The sequence below is a fragment of the Aquarana catesbeiana genome, linkage group LG06, assembly GCF_042186555.1.
Source record: "Aquarana catesbeiana isolate 2022-GZ linkage group LG06, ASM4218655v1, whole genome shotgun sequence".
NCBI lineage: Eukaryota > Metazoa > Chordata > Amphibia > Anura > Ranidae > Aquarana > Aquarana catesbeiana.
Window position 1 is genome coordinate 79,238,382 of NC_133329.1, and position 20,648 is coordinate 79,259,029.

Below are 20,648 nucleotides of genomic sequence, written 5' to 3' on the forward strand. Positions count from 1 at the left end.
TCTTCCATATGGTTTCCAATAGCATGTGTTCCAGAACAAAAAAAAAAAAAAAAAGGCGGAAGGAGGGAGAACGTGCTGCATTTTTCCTGCACTGGACTGTATTGGAACACAGCAAAACGCATTAAAAATGCACCAAACCCCAGTACAGCAAAAAAAAAAAAAAAAAATATTATATATATATATATATATATATATATATATATATATATATATATATATATATATATATATATATATATATATATATATATATATATATACACATACACATACACATATACACACACACACACACACACACACACACACACACACACATATACATACATACACATATATATCCCCCAAACAACATCTGGAATGTATCCAGAAATCCGGTAGAATTTCAATCCATGTATGGCCATTAGTATCGGAAGAAGTCAGACAACTAGACAATTTCTCTGTACAGGTTTCTTTTACCTGCTCCCTATATAGACGTTTTCTGCTCCTATTCCATGGAATGTAATACATAACAATGGAAGTTAAACTTACCTTATATTATAGGAAATGTCTGCAAACCGGTCAAAGCACCAAATTCCAAACTCAGAAATGGTGAAAAGAACTATGAGGAGCCCCTTCCCTTATCACAATCCTCTGTGCTCAGCTGTGCAGAGACCTAGTTTAACCCCTTCGTGACCTAAAGGACCTGCCATACGAAAAGTGGTATTAACCACTTGGCTACCGGACACTTTCACCCCCTTCCTGCCCTGGCCAATTTTCAGTTTTCAGCGCTGCCACTCTTTGAATGACAATTGCGCGGTCATGCTACACTGTACCTATATGACATTTGTATCATTGTTATCACACAAATAGAGCTTTCTTTTGGTGGTATTTAATCACAACTGGGTTTTTTATTTTTTGCTAAACAAAGGAAAAAAGACAGAAAATTAAAAAAAAAAAAAAAAACACATTTTTCATAGTTTGTTAAAATTTGGCAATTTTCCAAACAGGTAATTTTTTTCTCCTTCACTGATGTGTGCTGATGGGAAGGTACTGATGGGCACTGATAAGGCGGCGCTGATAGGTTTCACTGATGAGGCAGCACTGGTGGGCACTGATAACGTGGCACTGATAATGTAGTGCTGATAGGTTTCACTGATAAGGCAGTACTGATGAGCACTGACGAGGAGGCACTGATGGGCACTGATGAGGCAGCACTGGTGGGCACTGCTGCACTGATGGGCACTGATAAGGTGGCACTGATGAGGTGGCACTGATAAGGTGGCACTGATGAGGCAGTACTGATGAGGAGACACTGATGAGGCTGCACTGAGAGCTGGCACTGATGGGCACTGTTAGGTGGCCCTGATGAGGCAGCACTGATAAGGAGACACTGATGAGGCAGCACTGGTGGGCACTGCTGCACTGATGGGCACTGATAAGGTGGCACTGATGAGGTGGCACTGATGGGCACTGATAAGGTGGCACTGATGAGGTGGCACTGATGGGCACTGATAAGGTGGCACTGATGAGGTAGCACTGATGGTCACTGATAAGGTGGCACTGATGAGGTAGCACTGATGGGCACTGATAAGGTGGCACTGATGAGGCAGTACTGATGAGGAGACACTGATGAGGCTGCACTGAGAGCTGGCACTGATAGGTGACACTGTATTATCACGTGGTATTATCAAACCCATATTTCAGTAACAAATACACTACAGTTAAAGGAGAAGTATAGCCAAAGCTTGTTGGCTGGGCTTCTCCTGTGGATCACGGGAGAGCAATCCGTTTTGCACTCCTGTGACCCGTTTCCATCGGAGAGCGGTCTGAAGTCGGACTCTCTGCTGACATCACTGGAATCAGTCATGGCACCACGTCATCACTACAATGGGAGTCTGGATCCGCCAGGTGCCTGGACTGACACCCGTCTCAGCAAGTCGCTGAGAGGCTGAGACGGCCGCTCCCCGCCCCTCCACAGCTCAGCGCTCCAATGAGTGAGGAGGAGCAGAGCAGAGAGCTGTGATTGACGGTCTGCAGCTCCCCACTCGGAAAAAACATGAGGCTGCGTTGAGTCAATAGATACCAAACATGTCAATCTTTAAAACTTTGAGCGCCCATGAAACAAACTTTGTTACCCAAAATTTCTTATAGGCGACGCGGCTGTGCGTCTTTGCCTCCGTATCAGGGCCGCATTCAGGCAAAGATTCTGCCCTGATTCATCCCTGAAACGGAGAACAGGGACGGACAGTGTTGCTGTGCGATCCGCGGCCGGTTTAGGTGCGAACCAAGCGTTACAGGTCATCACTGTAGAGTTACCCATGAAATATGGCCCTAGAATAATTGCTCTTACTGAGGTGTAGATGACCATACCAAATATGCTCCATAACTGCCATATAGGCTCTCCAGCACATGCATTTACATACATATGTACATGGGGGCAAGGGCCATTTACATTTGTTTATATTTATATATATATTTTTTTAATTTTAATTTTTTATTTTACACTGAAAGTGGTATTAAACCTTCAGTTTATAAGAACTACCGGCAGCTGAATATGCAGCTTCTTTACTCTTTAATCCTTGCCTATGTTCCTGTTTTAACTGGTGCCATGACCTCTCTTGCAGCGTCCTATGGAGTCACCCATGTATGCAGGGACTACTGTTGTGTCTCACTACACTGTGTGCATCAATAGAAACACAGAGCCCCATTGCCTAGGGTGGCAACAGACAGGTTGGAGACTGCATTGGCCATTGTTCTCTCTTTCCTGTGAAGAATGGACATTCAGGGAAGCGGCACTGACAGAGCCAGCAGCATTTAAAATTGTAAACTGCAAGTGCTGGAGGAAGAATTTTAACAAATAATTTAACAGGGAATGTTTATTTTATTGTACTCAATTTGTTTAAGTGATACTATAGGTATTTTTTTTTTTAAATAAACATGTTATATTTATCTGCTCTGTGCATCCAAATTGCACAAAGCGGTCCTTTACTTTACTGGAAGTGCCTCATCATTGCTGTCTGCTCCTCCTTGCAAACGGATGCTATGGAGGCACCCTTGCACACATTTTCCCAAGCTGGGCTGTGTGCATCCACAGACACACACAGCACTGGTAAGCCCCACCCCACCCCCACCTATGGCCTACATTGTAATTGAATGTTATTAAAAACGACCTTTCGTTTTTAATCTGTAATTTTCTGTAAAATGCAATATGGCAGCCTGGAAGTGTTCTGTACACAGATGGTTTATGGAACGCCCCCCAGAAATGTAATTTCCTGCTTGTTTGATTGGCTTACTGATTTTCCCAGAAGTCTGCAGTAAGATACAAGTCAGAGTTTGGGCATCTCTTGCAACATTTTTTGGTAAGATACTCCCAAAGGGGAAATCATCTCTAAAGGGATGCAGACCCTGCCACTTTCCTCATCAGAACCCTGCAAGTGCAACAGCTGATTGATAATTAAAATAAAGGACTCCCATTCACATTTACTTTGCACATGGACACAGACAAACAAGCAGTTTTAGAACACCCCAGAGGGAATTTTTTTTTTTCTTCTCAAGAAAAGTGGAGTTATACTCTAACTTTGCTGTCGCAAAAGTTGATAGCATAGTATAAATGACCCGCTAATGTCCACTATGGACCCCAGTGAAGCTGATCAAGCACATTTTGTGCTTGATCAGCTTCTTCCTGGGCCACAGCAGCCAGGGAAAGACAGCTGTGAACTCAGACGTGATTAAATACTGCTTGGTTTAATCACTGGAGGGGAGATCAGCGAACAAACGCTTGCTGATCTCCCTCAATTTTACTTCTGCCACCCAACATGCCTGTCCTGAACACACAGGAAGGACATCAGATCCTGGGATACAAAATAGGGGAAGTTGGGGGCAGTGACATCTTAATATGGACAGGTGCATGGGGGCCATCATTTTGCATTACTTATGCATACTTTTGCTGGGACAGTCACAGGCTTTTTACTAAGCTGTCCAGAGAGGGCCTTGTCCTGACCAGCTTCCCAGATTCTGGGCCATGGGGACAGCAGCAGTCTGCAGTGGGCTAACTGTACTTTGGAATGAAATCCTCCCCCCAGCTACAGTGAGGGAAAAAAGTATTTGACCCCCTGCTCAATTTGTACGTTTTCCCACTGACAAAGAAATGATCAGTCTATAATTTTAATGGTAGGTTTATTTTAGCAGTGAGAGACAGAATAACAACAAAAAAGTCCAGAAAAACGCATTTCAAAAAAGTGATAAATTGATTTGTATCAATGGCATCACTGAGGGGGGGGGGCAGAGGGGGCCCTGACCCCCCCAACATTATGCTGTGCCCCACCATGTGCCCCCCCCCAATTTTTTTTTTTTTTACAAAAAGGCAATTTGCATTCATAGCGGATGCACCGCATCTTACTCAGGCCGCCGCTGGAGCAACACAGTCTCTATTGAGAGGGAGAGCGTCCCCAGTCAGCTCCTGCGGGTGCTCCCCCCCCCCACCTCTGCTCGCTGACACTGCATAATGCGAGCGCTCACATAACCACGGGCGTCCGATCTGCTCCTTCCCCTGCATCCTCATTGGCAGGGAGAAGAGCGAGTTCCAGGAAGGACTCCACCAGGACTCTCAGTTACTGAAAAAACAGACTGATTTCTCCCATCCTTAGGACAGGAGGACCAGCCTGTAAATTCCAAGAGATGCCAGACCAGCGCTGTCAATAGCAGGGGCAGGACAGCAAGAGGAGGCTGGGGAACCCCACAGTGGCAGAACACCAGGGCCCGGAGGCAAGACAACCTTTGCAACCCTGATAATTCTCCCACTGCTTTAGATCCTTATATTTTCTTGGTATGCTGGTGACATATATCTCTTGTTTTCTGCCACCCTGGGGGGGGGGGGGGGCCCAATACAGTAGGAAAGGAGCTCACTGCACAACACGTGAAAGGGCTGTTGTGGGATCGTAGTAAAGGGCCCCAGGATATATATATATATCTATATATATATATATCTATATATATATATATAGATATATATATATATATATTTGTATTTTATAGTTGCCCCCTACTTTTGTCCCCCTGTCCCCCCATGTGCCCCCCCCCCCCCCCCTAAATATGAAAGCTGGAGACGCCACTGATTTGTATTTTAATGAGCGAAATAAGTATTTGATCTCCTATCAATCAGCAAGATTTCTGGCTCCCAGGTGTCTTCTATACAGGTAACAAGCTGAGATAAGGAGCACTCTCTTAAGGGGAGTGCTCCTAATCTCAGCTTCCTACCTGTATAAAAGACACCTGTCCACAGAAGCAATCAATCAGATTCCAATCTCTCTACCATGGCCAAAGAGCTGTCCAAGGATGTCAGGGACAAGATTGTAGACCTACACAAGGCTGGAATGGGCTACAAGACCATTGGCAAGCAGATTGGAGAGAGGGCGACAACAGTTGCGATTATTTTCAAATGTAAGAAATACAAAATACCTATCAATCTCCCTCGGTCTGGGGCTCCATACATGATCTCACCTCGTGGAGTTTCAATGATCACGAGAACGGTGAGGAATCAGCCCAGAACTACACCGGAGAATCTTGCCAATGATCTCCAGGCAGCCTAGGACCCTAGTCACCAAGAAAACAATTGGTAACACACTACATTATGAAGGACTAAAATCCTGCAGCGCCCGCAAGGTCCCCCTGCTCAAGAAAGCACATGTACAGGACCGTCTGAAGTTTGCTAATGAACATCTGAATTATTTAGAGGAGAACTGGGTGAAAGTGTTGTGGTCAGATGAGACCAAAATCAAGCTCTTTGGCATCAACTCAACTCGCCGTGTTTGGAGGAGGAGGAATGCTGCCCTATGACCCCAAGAACACCATCCCCATCATCAAACATGGAGGTGGAAACATTAGGCTTTGGGGGTGTTTTTCTGTTAAGGGGACAGGACAACTTCACCGCATCAAAAGGACCATGGACGGGGCCATATACTGTCAAATCTTGGACAAGAACCTCCTTCCCTCAGCCAGGGCATTGAAAATGGGTCGTGGATGGGTATTCCAGCATGACAATGACCCAAAACACACGGCCAAGGTAACTACAAGAAACGTCTGACCTCTGTGATTGCCAACAAGGGTTTTGCCACCAAGTACTAAGTCATGTTTTGCGAAGGGGTCAAATACTTATTTCACTCATTAAAACTCATTGTCTAAAACTCATTGTCTCTCACTGTTAAAATAAACCTACAATTAAAATTATAGACTGATCATTTCTTTGTCAGTGGGCAAATGTACAAAATCAGAAGGGAATTAAATACTTTTTCCCTCACTGTATTACTGGCACTCTGTATTGGTTCAGGAAGATTCCCCAGAGGCGGCGCATTTTACTGCAGTTAACTATGTCTGTGTGGGCATGATGTATACTGCTCTGATCCTTGCTGGCCCTTCAAGACCCACCCACACTGTACCATCCAAACCTGCCCACACTGTGCTCTACTGACCCCTGTACTGTGCCCACCTGACCCACCCACACTTTGCGTTACTGACCCCTGTACTGTGCCCTCCTGACCCACCCACACTGTGCCCTACTGACCCACCCACACTGTGCCCTACCGACCCACCCACACTGTGCCTCACTGATCCCTGCACTGTGCCCTCCTGACCTACCCACACGGTGCCCCCCTTACCCATCCACACTGTGCCCTACTGACTCATGTACTGTGCCCTCTTGATCTACCCACACTGTGCCCTACTGGCCCACCCACACTGTGCCTTACCGATCCCTATACTGCCCACCTGACCCACCCACACTGTGCCCTCCTTACCCAACCACACTGTGTCTTACCGATCCCTATACTACCCACCTGACCCACCCACACTGTGCCCTCCTTACCCAACCACACTGTGCCTTACTGATCCCCGTACTGTGCCCACCTGACCCACCTACACTGTGCCCTCCTTACCCAACCACGCTGTGCCTTACTGATCCCCATACTGTGCCCTCCTGACCCACCCACACTGTGCCCTCCTTACCCAACCACACTCTGCCTTACTGATCCCTGTACTGTGCCCTCCTGATCCACCCGCACTGTGCCCTACTGACCCACCCACACTGTGCCTTACCGATCCTCGTACTGCCCACCTGACCCACCCGCACTGTGCCCTCCTTACCCAACCACACTGTGCCTTACTGATCCCTGTACTGTGCCCACCTGACCTACCCACACTGTGCCCACTTTACCCATCCGCACTGTGCTTTACTGATCCCCGTACTGTGTCCTCCTGACCCACCCAGACTGTGCCCTCCTTACCCAACCACACTGTGCCTTACTGATCCTTGTACTGTGCCATCCTGATCCACCCACACTGTGCCCTCCTTACCCAACCACACTGAGCCTTACTGATCCCTGTACTGTGCCCTCCTGACCCACCCGCACTGTGCCCACCTTACCCAACCACACTGTGCTTTACTGATCCCCGTATTGTGTCCTCCTGACCCACCCAGACTGTGCCCGCCTTACCCAACCACACTGTGCCTTACTGATCCCTGTAGTGTGCCCTCCTGACCTACCCACACTGTGCCCTCCTGACCCACCCACACTATGCCCTCATGACCCACCTACACTATGCCCTCCTGACCCACCCACACTGTGCCCTCCTGACCCACCCACACTATGCCCTCCTGACCCACCCACACTGTGCCCTCCTGACCCACCCACACTATGCCCTCATGACCCACCCACACTATGCCCTCATGACCCACCCACACTATGCCCTCCTGACCCACCCACACTGTGCCCTCCTGACCCACCCACACTGTGCCCTCCTGACCCACCCACACTATGCCCTCCTGACCCACCCACAGTGTGCCTTCTGACCCCCATTACTGTGGCCTTCTGACCCACCGTACTTAGCTCTGCTTCAAAGTACTAATAAATAAATATTTAATCTTATTAACTATATATACTTTAATTCTTGAGATTAGATGCGTAAATTGGGGCAGGTTGGTAGGGGCCCCAGTGCACTACTTTGCCCAGGGGCCCATGATTCTATTAAGAAGTGTGTGGAAGTGATCTGGTAACTTTACAGCCATCCTAATTATTCCACCAGAAAGCTGACAGTCGGCTTGACAGTTTTTAAACACAGAGTAACCTTAAAAGCCCTTGCTACTGAATAAGCCGCCATTTATATACGGCGCTGGAAGACAAAAGGCTAAGCATTACAAATTTAATATTCTTTCATTTAATGTTACACTTTTTCCAGCAAACGAAAGGCTCTAATTGGTCCGATGTCAGTGAGAAGATGAAGCCCAAACTTTGAGAATTCGTTTTATTCACTTTCGTCTTCTCTGAAGTTCTCGTTAGCCTCGCCGACTAACCTCGCCTAAACCAAATTAGAACGTCGCTGTTTTTACAATCCCGCTAATTACCCGCATTCACAAAGACTCCGCTAGTTCCCTTCAAGATAAATCTGACTCGTATCTTCGCAGCTTGCCTGACCCTGCGCCCTTCATATCCTCAAAAACGCACCATTGATTTTCCCGTTAGAAAAACTCAGTCTGTCGAGGCTTTTGGCAGCAACAAAAATCTTAAGTACAGCAAAGTGCTAATAGACGCGGCTAAAAATAGCTTTAATGAGATTGAAGCCACCACGCGCGCTGGTCAAGATTTTATGTCCGCTGCTAAAAAAAAAAAAAAAAGTGCTGGAAGAAAAATGCTATCATCTGACGTGCCTCTTGCTCTGTGACATGATTACATTTTGCACAAATCTGTAATATTTTAGGCGACTTTTTGTTTTTTACTGGAAAAGGCGCTAATTGCCTTCCAGAAAGACTTAAAATACAGTTCTATTAATAGCATTACCGTAATAAACATGTCACTTTTTTCACACAGCCTACACAGATTTAACAAAAAAAGAACTGTTTGAGTCTAATCCTGCCACTAATAATTTAAAGCGGAACTTCAGTCATTTTTTTCAACTTTCCATCTATTAAATCTCCTGCCCTTGTTGTTTTAATTTTGGATAGTAAAACATTTGTTTTCTGCCAGTAAATCCCTTATACTGCTCACTTCCTGTTTCTTGTCTGGTCATTAGCCTAGGCTTATGACATCATGCACAGCTTTCTCTCTCACTCTCGTGAGAGTTTGCCAGGGAGGGAGGGGGGTGAGTCATAAGAGGGCCAATGAGAGCTGCAGAGCTGGAGGTGTGCCTCTGTGTGTCTGTTTAAATCCAGGAAGTGAACAGGCAGCAGCTTCAGCTGCCCACAGTTAAAATGGTTGCAGCCAGACTCAGTGGAGGGAAATTTCTGCAGCATATTGGGCAAGTACAGAATCACAGTATATATAAAATAATATGCAAAGTGGTTGGAGGGAAGCTTCAGAACAGCAAAGATATTTGCATTACAAGTTATGTGAGCAGACTGCAGTTCCTCTTTAAAGCTAAACTCCAGGCACAAGTACTTTTATTTAAATCTATTCCTCAATAACGACAAAATGATATAAGTCCACTTTGTGTGCGCCAAATGCCTTCGCAATTCCAGTTATTTCTCTGTAAGGGTAGCAGCAACATCACCACTGTGCAAATGAGTGTAGCTTTAGATTGCTGTACACGTTTGATGCAATAAACCGATTTAGTCTCCAATGCACTGAGATCAATATAATTGCATTAATGTCTTGTAACCCTATCACTACTGGTTCTGATGAAGTGGAGCTATCTACGAAACGCGTTTCCCGCAATCTGTGAAAGGGGAAAGTCAGCATAGTGCAATATATAAGTGAACTTTGTAGTGGGCCAAAAAAGAATATTGTATTGTGCATAATATTTGATTCTTTTAGGTTCCGTTCACACCATGTAGGCGCGACGGAGCATGTGCGCTTCTAATTGTCGTGTGTAGGCAGCCCATTAATTTTAATGGGCTGTCCCACATGTGATAAAATGGGCATAAAAAGTCCCTGAACCTTTTGCCAAATCTTGCAGTGCCATGTTTTTTGGCGCATGCATTAGCACAGGGGTTTAAAAACTGGAGGCCCTCCAGTTGTTGCAGAACTACAAGTCCCATTATGCCTCTGCCTGTGGGAGTCATGTTTGTGACTGTCAGCCTTGCAATGCCTCATGGGACTTGTAGTTCTGCAACAGCTGGAGGGCCACCAGTTTGAGACCCCTGCATTAGCATATGCATAGGGTGCCATTAAGAATTAAAGTGATACTAAGCACACACTGTTTGATATGCATTGCCCCTTCTATTTCTCTAGAGGAATTATTGCATTGTAATTATTTTAATTTAAAAAAAAAAAAAAATCTAAGTAGCTTTTTCCTAATCAATATACAGCTGTCACATGACCCGGCTCCTTCCCAGCCTGTCTGCAGGGAAGCATTAGCAGGAGGAGCTTCTAGTCCTCTGCTGCTGGTCACATGTTCAAAAAAATAAAATAAAAATAAAAACAGCTTTTAAAAAACAGAGTAAAAATAAATAATTGATATCAATAAACTGTTTTACATTGCCATACAAATATATATTTGAAATCAAATCTTTATTATTCTTTGGCAATAACATGATGTGGGCAGATTTCGGCCAGTCACAGGCTGTATCACGCCCCTCCAGCCTGTATCTTAGAATAAGAGGGAGGTGAAGCCTCCATTAATCTACATGTAATATTCCACCCTCATTGTGTTTAGCTGATTAGTGGGCATGAAAGTGGAGGGAGGGAGTGGGCTGTCATTTACCACGGCGTATACGCCCACATGTGTGACTCTATAGTCACATGGGCTGCTCAGATGTGATAGGGAGGAAATGCTCAGCATAGAAACTCACTGAAAACTGAGCATGTGCAGAGCTGCCAACACTGCTCTGCAAAATCCCTAGCTGAATTGGGGACATTGGGGACATAGACAGAATCTATCAGGATTTTTGTAGAATACTGACAATGAATCTCATAGTGACTGAGTGAGTATGAACAGCCAGTGGCGTAGCGTGGGGGGGTGCAGGGGGTGCCGTGCAGTGGTCAGTATAGTGGACAGTGTAGTGTAGTATAGTGGTCAGTATAGTAGACAGTGTAGTTTAGTATAGTGGTTAGTATAGTGTAGTATAGTGGACAGTGTAGTGTAGTATAGTGGACAGTGTAGTGTAGTATAGTGGTCAGTATAGTGGACAGTGTAGTGTAGTATAGTGGTCAGTATAGTGTAGTATAGTGGTCAGTATAGTGGACAGTGTAGTGTAGTATAGTGATCAGTATAGTGGACAGTGTAGTATAGTGGTCAGTATAGTGGACAGTGTAGTGTAGTATAGTGGTCTGTATAGTGGTCAGTATAGTGGACAGTATAGTGTAGTATAGTGGTTAGTATAGTGTAGTATAGTATAGTGGTCAGTATAGTGGTTAGTATCAGTGGATAGTGTAATGTAGTATAGCGGTCAGTATAGTGGACAGTGTAGTGTAGTATAGTGGACAGTGTAGTGTAGTATAGTGGTCAGTATGGTGGTCAGTGTAGTGTAGTATAGTATAGTGGTCAGTATAGTGTAGTTTAGTATGGAGGTCAGTATAGTGTAGTATAGTGGTCAGTGTGGTGTAGTATAGTATAGTGGTCAGTATAGTGTAGTTTAGTATGGAGGTCAGTATAGTGTAGTATAGTGGTCAGTGTGGTGTAGTATAGAATAGTGGTCAGTATAGTGTAGTTTAGTATGGAGGTCAGTGTAGTGTAGTGGTCAGTATGGTGGACAGTGTAGTGGACAGTATAGTGTAGTGGTCAGTGTAGTGTAGTGTGGTGGTCAGTATAGTGTAGTATAGTGGACAGTGTAGTATAGTAGACAGTGTAGTGTAGTATAGTGGTCAGTGTACTATAGTGGACAGTGTAGTGGTCACTGTAGTGTAGTATAGTGGTCAATGTAGTATAGTGGTCAGTGTAGTGTAGTATAGTGGACAGTGTAGTGTAGTATAGTGGACAGTGTAGTATAGTGGACAGTGTAGTGTAGTGGTCAGTGTAGTGGACAGTGTAGTGTAGTGGTCAGTGTAGTGTAGTGGTCAGTGTAGTGGTCAGTGTAGTGTAGTGGTCAGTGTAGTATAGTGGTCAGTGTAGTTCTCAGTGTAGTGGACAGTATAGTATAGTGGTCAGTGTAGTGTAGTGGTCAGTGTAGTGGACAGTATAGTATAGTGGTCAGTGTAGTTCTCAGTGTAGTGGACAGTATAGTATAGTGGTCAGTGTAGTGTGTAATGGTCAGTAAAGGAATCAGGTTGGTCAGTGTTGAAATCAAGTAGGTTAGTGTAGTGGTCAGTATAGGAATAAGGTAGGTCAGTACTATTGTATTTGAAGGGACTCGGGGAGTGCTAAAAGTCTGCAGGTTAGGGGGCGCAAATTACTTGCCTTGCCCCGGGTGCTGACGCCACTGTGAACAGCGTGTAATACACCATTTGTGATGTGGATTTAGTGACACTTTAATGCACCACCATGCATCTACTAAAGAGCAGCGGGTTTCTGTGCGTGTCAGGAAAGTACATGCAAAAAGTGTGAAGAGCTTACCCCATCTATGGCGGGCAGCACTTCACCCAGGCGACAGTCGGCGGGCATCGTTTCCAGCTTCCCCTTCCCCTGCTCTCCTCCGCGGGCATCACGGCGGCTTCCGTCTCTTCCCGTCCTCTTCCAATTGGAATGCTCCTCCTTTCAGCCAATTGGGAAATGGGTCTCAGACCCACTTCCTGATTGGCCGGGAGGAGAATCAGTGTAAAAATAGCGAATTTTCATTCGCTATTGTCACACAACTGGGTGGGCTCAGTTCGCACAGTGCTCTGCACCCCGAGAACACCCTATTTTGAATCACGTGCTTCAAAAAAACACCCCCCTCCCACTGAAATTCATGCATCTGGCGTCCTGCATGGGGGCCAAACACATGGATATTGGGGGCTATGCCCGTGCGCCCGTAATGGACGGGCCACCCCTGCCAGTAAGGGTGTGAAACGTGTTAGCTACAGCTGATCCTTTTACCTCCGTTTGCTCTATGGGCTGTTTTCATACTAATAAAAATGATTGCATTGGAGTGCAGCTGTCCAGGTTCACACGTCTATTGCATGCAAAGCCAGCACCCTTTTCATGTGCAGGGGAGGTGTAGCTGTAGGTTTGCCATCTGGAGCGGTATACCATTTGTGTTAATTTTTAATAAAGTTAAATTGAACAAAGTCAAAAAGTAAAAAAGGCAATTCTTAGGTCATGATATCCCTCCAATTGCTGTATAAATACAGTGTCTAATTTTTACTATGTAGTTTGTCAGTGTTATTTTTAGGTAATGAAATGACATTTGTTTCTGTAAGTTTCAAATATGTTTGTCATTTGTCTGTGCCAGGAAATTATGAAATGCTTATCTGCTGTGTGGTCAACAATCTGGATGCTCTCTGTGTCCAACCCTTCCTTAAAGTGACAATCCGGATTTATTTAGAAGATAAATACCCTTAAATTATACCTAAAAAGCAAAGTGGAGATGGAGTAGAAGACCTGTCAGGTTTTCATTGCTTCCTGTGGCCCCCATTGGGGAGATTCACCCTCTCTATTTGTCTTTTTTTTTTTTACAATGATCATCGAAAGAAGTGAAAGTTAAAAAAAAAATTCTAAATTTTAGGTTGTCCCTAGAACAGTATTAGTGTGGAATTTGGTGACAACCAGGAGTTTCCTCACTTTGGAGGGATTTACACTCACTTCCTGTTTGGCTATGGGACAGGAAATCAAAGGAAATCTCCCTAATAGGACAAAGATGGGAAAAAAAGCCCGGCAAGGGCTATAACCTTCCCTTGCTCTATCAGAAAGGGAAAAAAAATGTTTGCCTTTAGTTCTACACCTATCAGCCACAACATGATAATGACCCACCAAATATTGAGTAGGTCCCTTTTTGCTGCCAAAACAGCCCTGACCAATCACGGCATGGACACCATTAGACCTCTGAAGGTATGCTGTGGTATCTGGCACCAAGCTATCAGTAACTCAAGTAAGTTGCAAGGTGGGGCCTCCATGGATTGGACTTGTTTTTCCAGCACAAAAAAGTTAGGACACATCTTATAAGTCCAGCTCCTCTTTCTCTGCCACAATGGCTCCCACCAATATTACCAGCAATTACTGGCTGTCAAAGTGAAGGCCCTTCACTGTTCCAGCATGTCTGTACCCCTGTGTACAAAGCCAGCTTCATAAAGACATAGTTTGATGAGTTTGGTGTGGAAGAACTTAAGTGTCCCGAACACAGCCCTGACTTCAACCCTACTGAACACCTTTGGGATGATCTGGAAAGCCGATTGTGAGCCAGGTCTTCCCATCTTACATCGATCCATAACCTTACAAATATTCTTTTGGCTGAATGAACACAAATTCCAACAGACACCCTCCAAAATCTTGTGGAAAATCTTCCCAGAGGAGTGGAGGCTTTTATTGCCACAAAGGAAGGGAGACGATGAACTCAGTTTCATAATAATGGTCTTTTTTTTGGAATGGAATGTCCAACAAGCTCATATAGATGTGATGATCAGGCCCCCCGTATACATTTGGACATTAAGTGTACATTGAGAGGATTGCAACAAGTTTCTTTACAGATCCTTACCTGCATCTCTTCTGTAGATCCCAAGATAGACCATTCGAGTGCATTTGCTGAAAGTGAGGGGTGAGTGAGAGAGTCTGCTTCTGTAATCACATGATCAGCGAAAGCATTGTAATGAGAAATGTTGCTCTTCTCATCATCTCTCTATATGCATCTCAACAAAAAGATACTTGATATATAGGAAATGCTCTCAGCACTTAACCTTAACAACTGTATGATCCGTTGTTCAAAGTTAGCTAGCCTTAGTAGTTCATTAGTAAGTAGACTAGCAAAGGTTGTCTGTTGGGCTCCTTATTTTCCTAACATCCCCTAAAAGCCCACCTGGAGCCCCTCCGTGGACATTTACTATATTTTTAGATTTCTGATACATGTGTGATATCATTTTGTCATTGATATAAGTAAGTCATAACTACATAGATAGGAAGTATAGTACTTATTGGGTACATGGTAGAATGCATTGATGTAATTATGTCATGGAACACCTGCCAATCTAACAATTAGTGATTCGACATTGGTTTACTTACTGTACTCTATGACCAGTAGAGTGTGAGAGTAGGGGTGTACCAACTTGACCAGAAGTCAGACAGTAAGGGTGTGGGGGTGCCCAATTGACTGGAGGTTAGACAGTAAGAGGATGCCCACTTGACCAGAGATCAGAGAGTAAGGGGGTGTCCACCTTACCAGAGATCAAAGGGTAAAAATAGTTGGCCACTTGACCAGAGGTCAGACAGTAAGGAGGTTCCCCACGGTGTGTCCGCTTGACCAGAGGTGAATCAGTAAAAGGGTTTGGCCAATTTCCTAGAGCTCAGAGTAAAGAGCCTGAGCAAAGGTCATAGAGTAAGAGAATGACCACTTCACTAGAGATAAGAGAATAAAGGGATGCCCACTTGACTACTGGAGATCAGAGAGTAAAGAAGTGCGCACTTGACCAGAGATCAGAGAGTAAGTGGGTGCCCGCTTGACCATTGGTTAAAGAGTAAAAAGGGTTTGCCACTTCACCAGAAGTAAGACAGTAAGGGGATGCCCACTTGACCAAAGGTCAGACAGTAATAATGTCATGGAACACCTGCCAATCTATCAATTTGTGATTCCATATTGGTTTACTTGTTGATCAGTAGAGTGTGAGAGTAGGGGTGTACATACAGTAAGGTGGTGCCCATCTGGCCAGAGGTCAGACAGTAAGGGGGTGCCCACTTAACTAGAAATAGGAGTGTAAGAAGGTGCCCACTTGACCAGAGGTGAACGAGTAAAAGGGTTTGGCCACTTCACTAGAGCTCAGAGGGAAAGAGGGTGCCTACTTGACCAGAAGTCAGAAGGAAGGGTGCTCATCTGAGAAAAGGTCATAAAGTAAGGGAGTGACCACTTCACCAGAGATAAGAGAATAAAGGGATGCCCACTTGACCAGAAATCAGAGAGTAAAGCTGGCCATACATGGATTGAAATTTGGCCAGTTCAGTAGAGACCAGCCAAATTTCGATCTGTTTGTGGCCACTTTGGTTGAATAGAAGTCATTCCACCGACTGGCTTCTGTTCAACTGCCATGTTGGTATATTTCCCTTTGATCAGAGCTGCAGGCTATTGATTTCAGTGTTTATCTGTATATTCTGATGGTGGAGGAGCCTCCCTGTTGTCAGAATACAATGATGAAACTGTGAGGATCCTGCATCCACATCGAGTGTGATGTGGATGGGGAATCAGACCAGTTTTTTTTGTTCAACCCACTGGCTGAGTGAAAAAATGAACCATGTATAGCCGGCTTAAGGGGGTAGCTACTTGACCAGGGGCCAAAGAGTAAAGGGGTTCAAACTTGGAGACACCTGAAGCCTATTAAAGGACAATGTAAAAAAGTTAGGTATCTCCATCCTACTTAATTTAAAGAAGAACTCTGGAAAATGTTTTCTTGTTAACTGCTTTCTTTTGTCTAGGGGTGAGGAGGGCAGAGATATACTTACCTAACCTGCCGATCCTCAGAGCGCAAGACTGGTCCCTGCCGCTGCTGTCCCTCCCGCATGCTAGCGGTCTTGTGCATGGACTGTCCCTGACGTCACCACGCCCATAGACCGGCTCTGGACATGAAGACGACAGGAACAGTCCACCGCTGGACATGGGGGAGAACAGTTTTCCAGAGGATCTAAGGATCAGGTAAGTATAGCCTTTCTGTGTGCCCTTGGACAAAACGAGGAGTTAACCCATGCAGTGCGGGCACAGCCCCACTGCAGGCGATTTTTTTCCCCAGAGTTCTTCTTAAAGGATAAGTACACTTTCACATAAATCGCTCTTTCTGGTGCCAGTGAACCTGTCAGAAAAATAAATCCTTAACCCATTCCCTCACCCTATTCTACTTTCATTGCCTCTCCTCCATAACTCCGATCCCTTCCACTGCTCTGCAAAACTCACAATACTTTTGGGTATGAAGGAACCTGGACACACCCCTGCCTCCCTGAAACGCATTGGTCTGGACAGCAAATTGTGAGCTCGGCTAAATGGGGACAGGGGGTGACCATTTCCAGTGACTTTAAGAAAGTTGATGGTGGGCATCTGACCAGCAGAGAAACGGAAGAGGAAATTAAGGGTGCCCAGCAGACCATATGGCCTGCATGGTAGTTTTAATTTCCTGACAGGTCCAGTTTAAACATTGTGAATCAAACTAGTTAAACAAAAAGAAAGTTTACAGTTTCTTCACTTTTTTTTAAATATAACTATTATCGTCAGATAGGCTCAGATTCTCAGTAATTTGCAGGATAATTGTCATTGTCACAGCCATCTTCCATGACATCTGTGAGTGCGCTGATTTTCAATGTCACAGACAACTCATAAAGGATGAAGATTTCATAATGCTTTATTGCATGCTGCGGTATAATATACAGCCCCCAGAAAATCAACACTGAACTTTCATAAATTAAAGAGAAACATAAAACCTATTATTCTATAATAAACTGTTCAGACTCTTTAACGTCACCATTACTTTCATATTTTTTTTTTGTACGTTAAGTGGTGCTCTTATGCTTTCCATATAGACCCATTTAAATGCAGCTTTGTGAGAAGAAAAGGCTTTAGAAAGACTAGTGTGCTGAAGTACTCAGGAATAGATTGCCATATTGTGGCATTGCGTAATGATGCTCAATGTATATAATTTTATTTCCTCAATCGACTGCTGGAAGGGGAACTACTAACCGTAATTGGCTGAATATATAGAATAATCAGGTACAACCAATAACTAAGTTAAATAATAGTCAGAGAACAGCAGTATATTACAACAGAGGAGTGGCAACTTCTGATTAATTTCAAGCAACCAAAATCATATCCTTGCCATAAAGCTGGGGGGGGGGGTTAGGCAACCCTGAAGGTAGAGATCTACCTGAACGACATGGAAGAGATCAAAGATTACCAGTTTGCAGTGCTCTTTTTTAAGAGAAAACCCATCAGGGAATCATTAAAAAGTAAGGAAGGTTTAAAGAGTTTAGGGGTCAGTAGTATGTAATGCAGAGTTCAGGGGCCAATAGTATGTAATGTACAGTTCAGTTAACAGTAGTATGTAATGCAGAGTTTAGGGGTCAGCAGTATGTAATGCGGTGTTCAGGGGTCAGTAGTATTTAATGCAGAGTTAAGGAGTCAGTAGTATGTAACATAGAGTTTAGGGGTCAGTAGTATGGAAGCCAGAGTTCGTTTAGTGGTCAGTAGTATGTATTGCAGAGTTCAGGGACCAGTAGTACTGTATGTATCGCAGAGTTTAGGGGTCAGTAATATGTAATGCAGAGTTCGGGGGTCAGTTGTATGTAATACAGAGTTCAGTGGTCAGTAGTATGTAATGCAGAGTTCAGGGGTCAGTAGTATGTAATGTACAGTTCAGTTAACAGTAGTATGTAATGCAGAGTTTAGGGGTCAGCAATATGTAATGTGGTATTCAGTGGTCAGTAGTATGTAATGTGGTATTCAGTGGTCAGTAATATGTAATGCAGAGTTCAAGGGTCAGTAGTATGTAATGCAGAGTTAAGGAGTCAGTAGTATGTAACATAGAGTTTAGCGGTCAGTAGTATAGAAGCCAGAGTTTGTTAAGTGGTCAGTAGTATGTATTGCAGAGTTCAGGGACCAGTAGTACTGTATGTATTGCAGAGTTTATGGGTCATTAGTATGTAATGCAGAGTTCAGTAGTATGTAATGTAGAGTTCAGGGGTCAGTAGTATGTAATGCAGAGTTCAGTGGTCAGTAGTATGTATCGCAGAGTTCAAGGGTCATTAGTATGTAACGCAGAGTTTAGGGGTCAGTTGTATGTAATGCAGAGTTCAGTGGTGAGTAGTATGTAATGCAGAGTTCGGGGGTCAGTAGTATGTAATGTACAGTTCAGTTAACAGTAGTATGTAATGCAGAGTTTAGGGATCAGCAGTATTTAATGCAGTGTTCAGAATATGTAATGCGGTGTTCAGTGGTCAGTAGAATGTAATGCAGAGTTCAGGGATCAGTAGTCTGTAATGCAGAGTTAAGGAGTCAGTAGTATGTAACATAGAGTTTAGGGGTCAGTAGTATAGAAGCCAGAGTTCGTTTAGTGGTCAGTAGTATGTATTGCAGAGTTCAGGGACCAGTAGTACTGTATGTATGGCAGAGTTTAGGGGTCAGTAGTATATAATGCGGAGTTCAGTAGTATGTAATGCAGAGGTCAGTAGTATGTAATGCAGAGTTCAGAGGTCAGTAGTATGTAACATAGAGTTTAGCGGTCAGTAGTATGGAAGCCAGAGTTTGTTAAGTGGTCAGTAGTATGTATTGCAGAGTTCAGGGACCAGTAGTACTGTATGTATTGCAGAGTTTATGGGTCAGTAGTATTTAATGCAGTGTTCAGTAATATGTAATGCGGTGTTCAGTGGTCAGTAGAATGTAATGCAGAGTTCAGGGATCAGTAGTCTGTAATGCAGAGTTAAGGAGTCAGTAGTATGTAACATAGAGTTTAGGGGTCAGTAGTATAGAAGCCAGAGTTCGTTTAGTGGTCAGTAGTATGTATTGCAGAGTTCAGGGACCAGTTGTACTGTATGTATCGCAGAGTTTAGGGGTCAGTAGTATATAATGCGGAGTTCAGTAGTATGTAATGCAGAGTTCAGTGGTCAGTAGTATGTAATGCAGAGTTCAGAGGTCAGTAGTATGTAATGCAGAGTTTAGGGGTCAGTTGTATGTAATGCAGAGTTTAGGGGTCAGTTGTATGTAATGCAGAGTTTAGGTGTCAGTAGTATGTAATGCAGGGTTCAGAGGTCAGTAGTATGTAATGCAGAGTTTAGGGGTCAGTAGTATGTAATGCAGAGTTTAGGGGTCAGTAGTATGTAATGCAGAGTTCAGGGGTCAGTAGTATGTATCGCAGAGTTCAGGGACCAGTAGTACTGTATGTATCGCAGAGTTTAGGGGTCAGTAGTATGTAATGCAGAGTTCAGGGGTCAGTTGTATGTAATGCAGAGTTTAGGGGTCAGTAGTAGGTAATGCAGTGTTCAGTAGTATGTATCACAGAGTTCAAGGATCAGTAGTATGTGTTGCAGTGCTAAGGGGGTTCAGTAGAATGGAATGCAGAGTTCAGTGATCAGTAGTATCTATCGTAGAGTTCAGGAGTCTAGGGGTTAATAGTATATAATGCAGATTTCAGGGATCAGTAGTATGCACTGCAGAGTTCAAGGGTCAGTAGTATGTATTGCAGAGTTTAGGGGTCAGTAATGCAGATATCAGTATTATGTACTAGGGGTAAGTAAAGCAGAATTGAGGGGTCTTCCTTCCTTTGTAAAATTCTCTCTATGCTTCAACTAGAGCAGTACCCGGAACATGGTAGCAGTAGTGGGACAAGGACATTTAGCGCCTAGGGCGAACATGCCAAACTGCGCCCCTCCCCCTCACGAAGTATGAGCATTATGTGTCAGCAAAGATCCCCTTCCCCCCAAAAAAAAATAATAATTGAGCACTAATCTGAATATTTAACCCTTAAGCATAAATTCCCCCAGTACAAATCAGCCCTCTTACTGAAATCCCCCCTCCCAGCACAAATCTTGCCCCCATCCCCCAACACAAATGCCCCTCCCCAAAAAAGTCACCTCTTCTAGAACAAATCCTCAACCCCTCACATTTCCCCTCCGAGTACACCTCCTCTCCTGCCCTCTATTTAAATCCA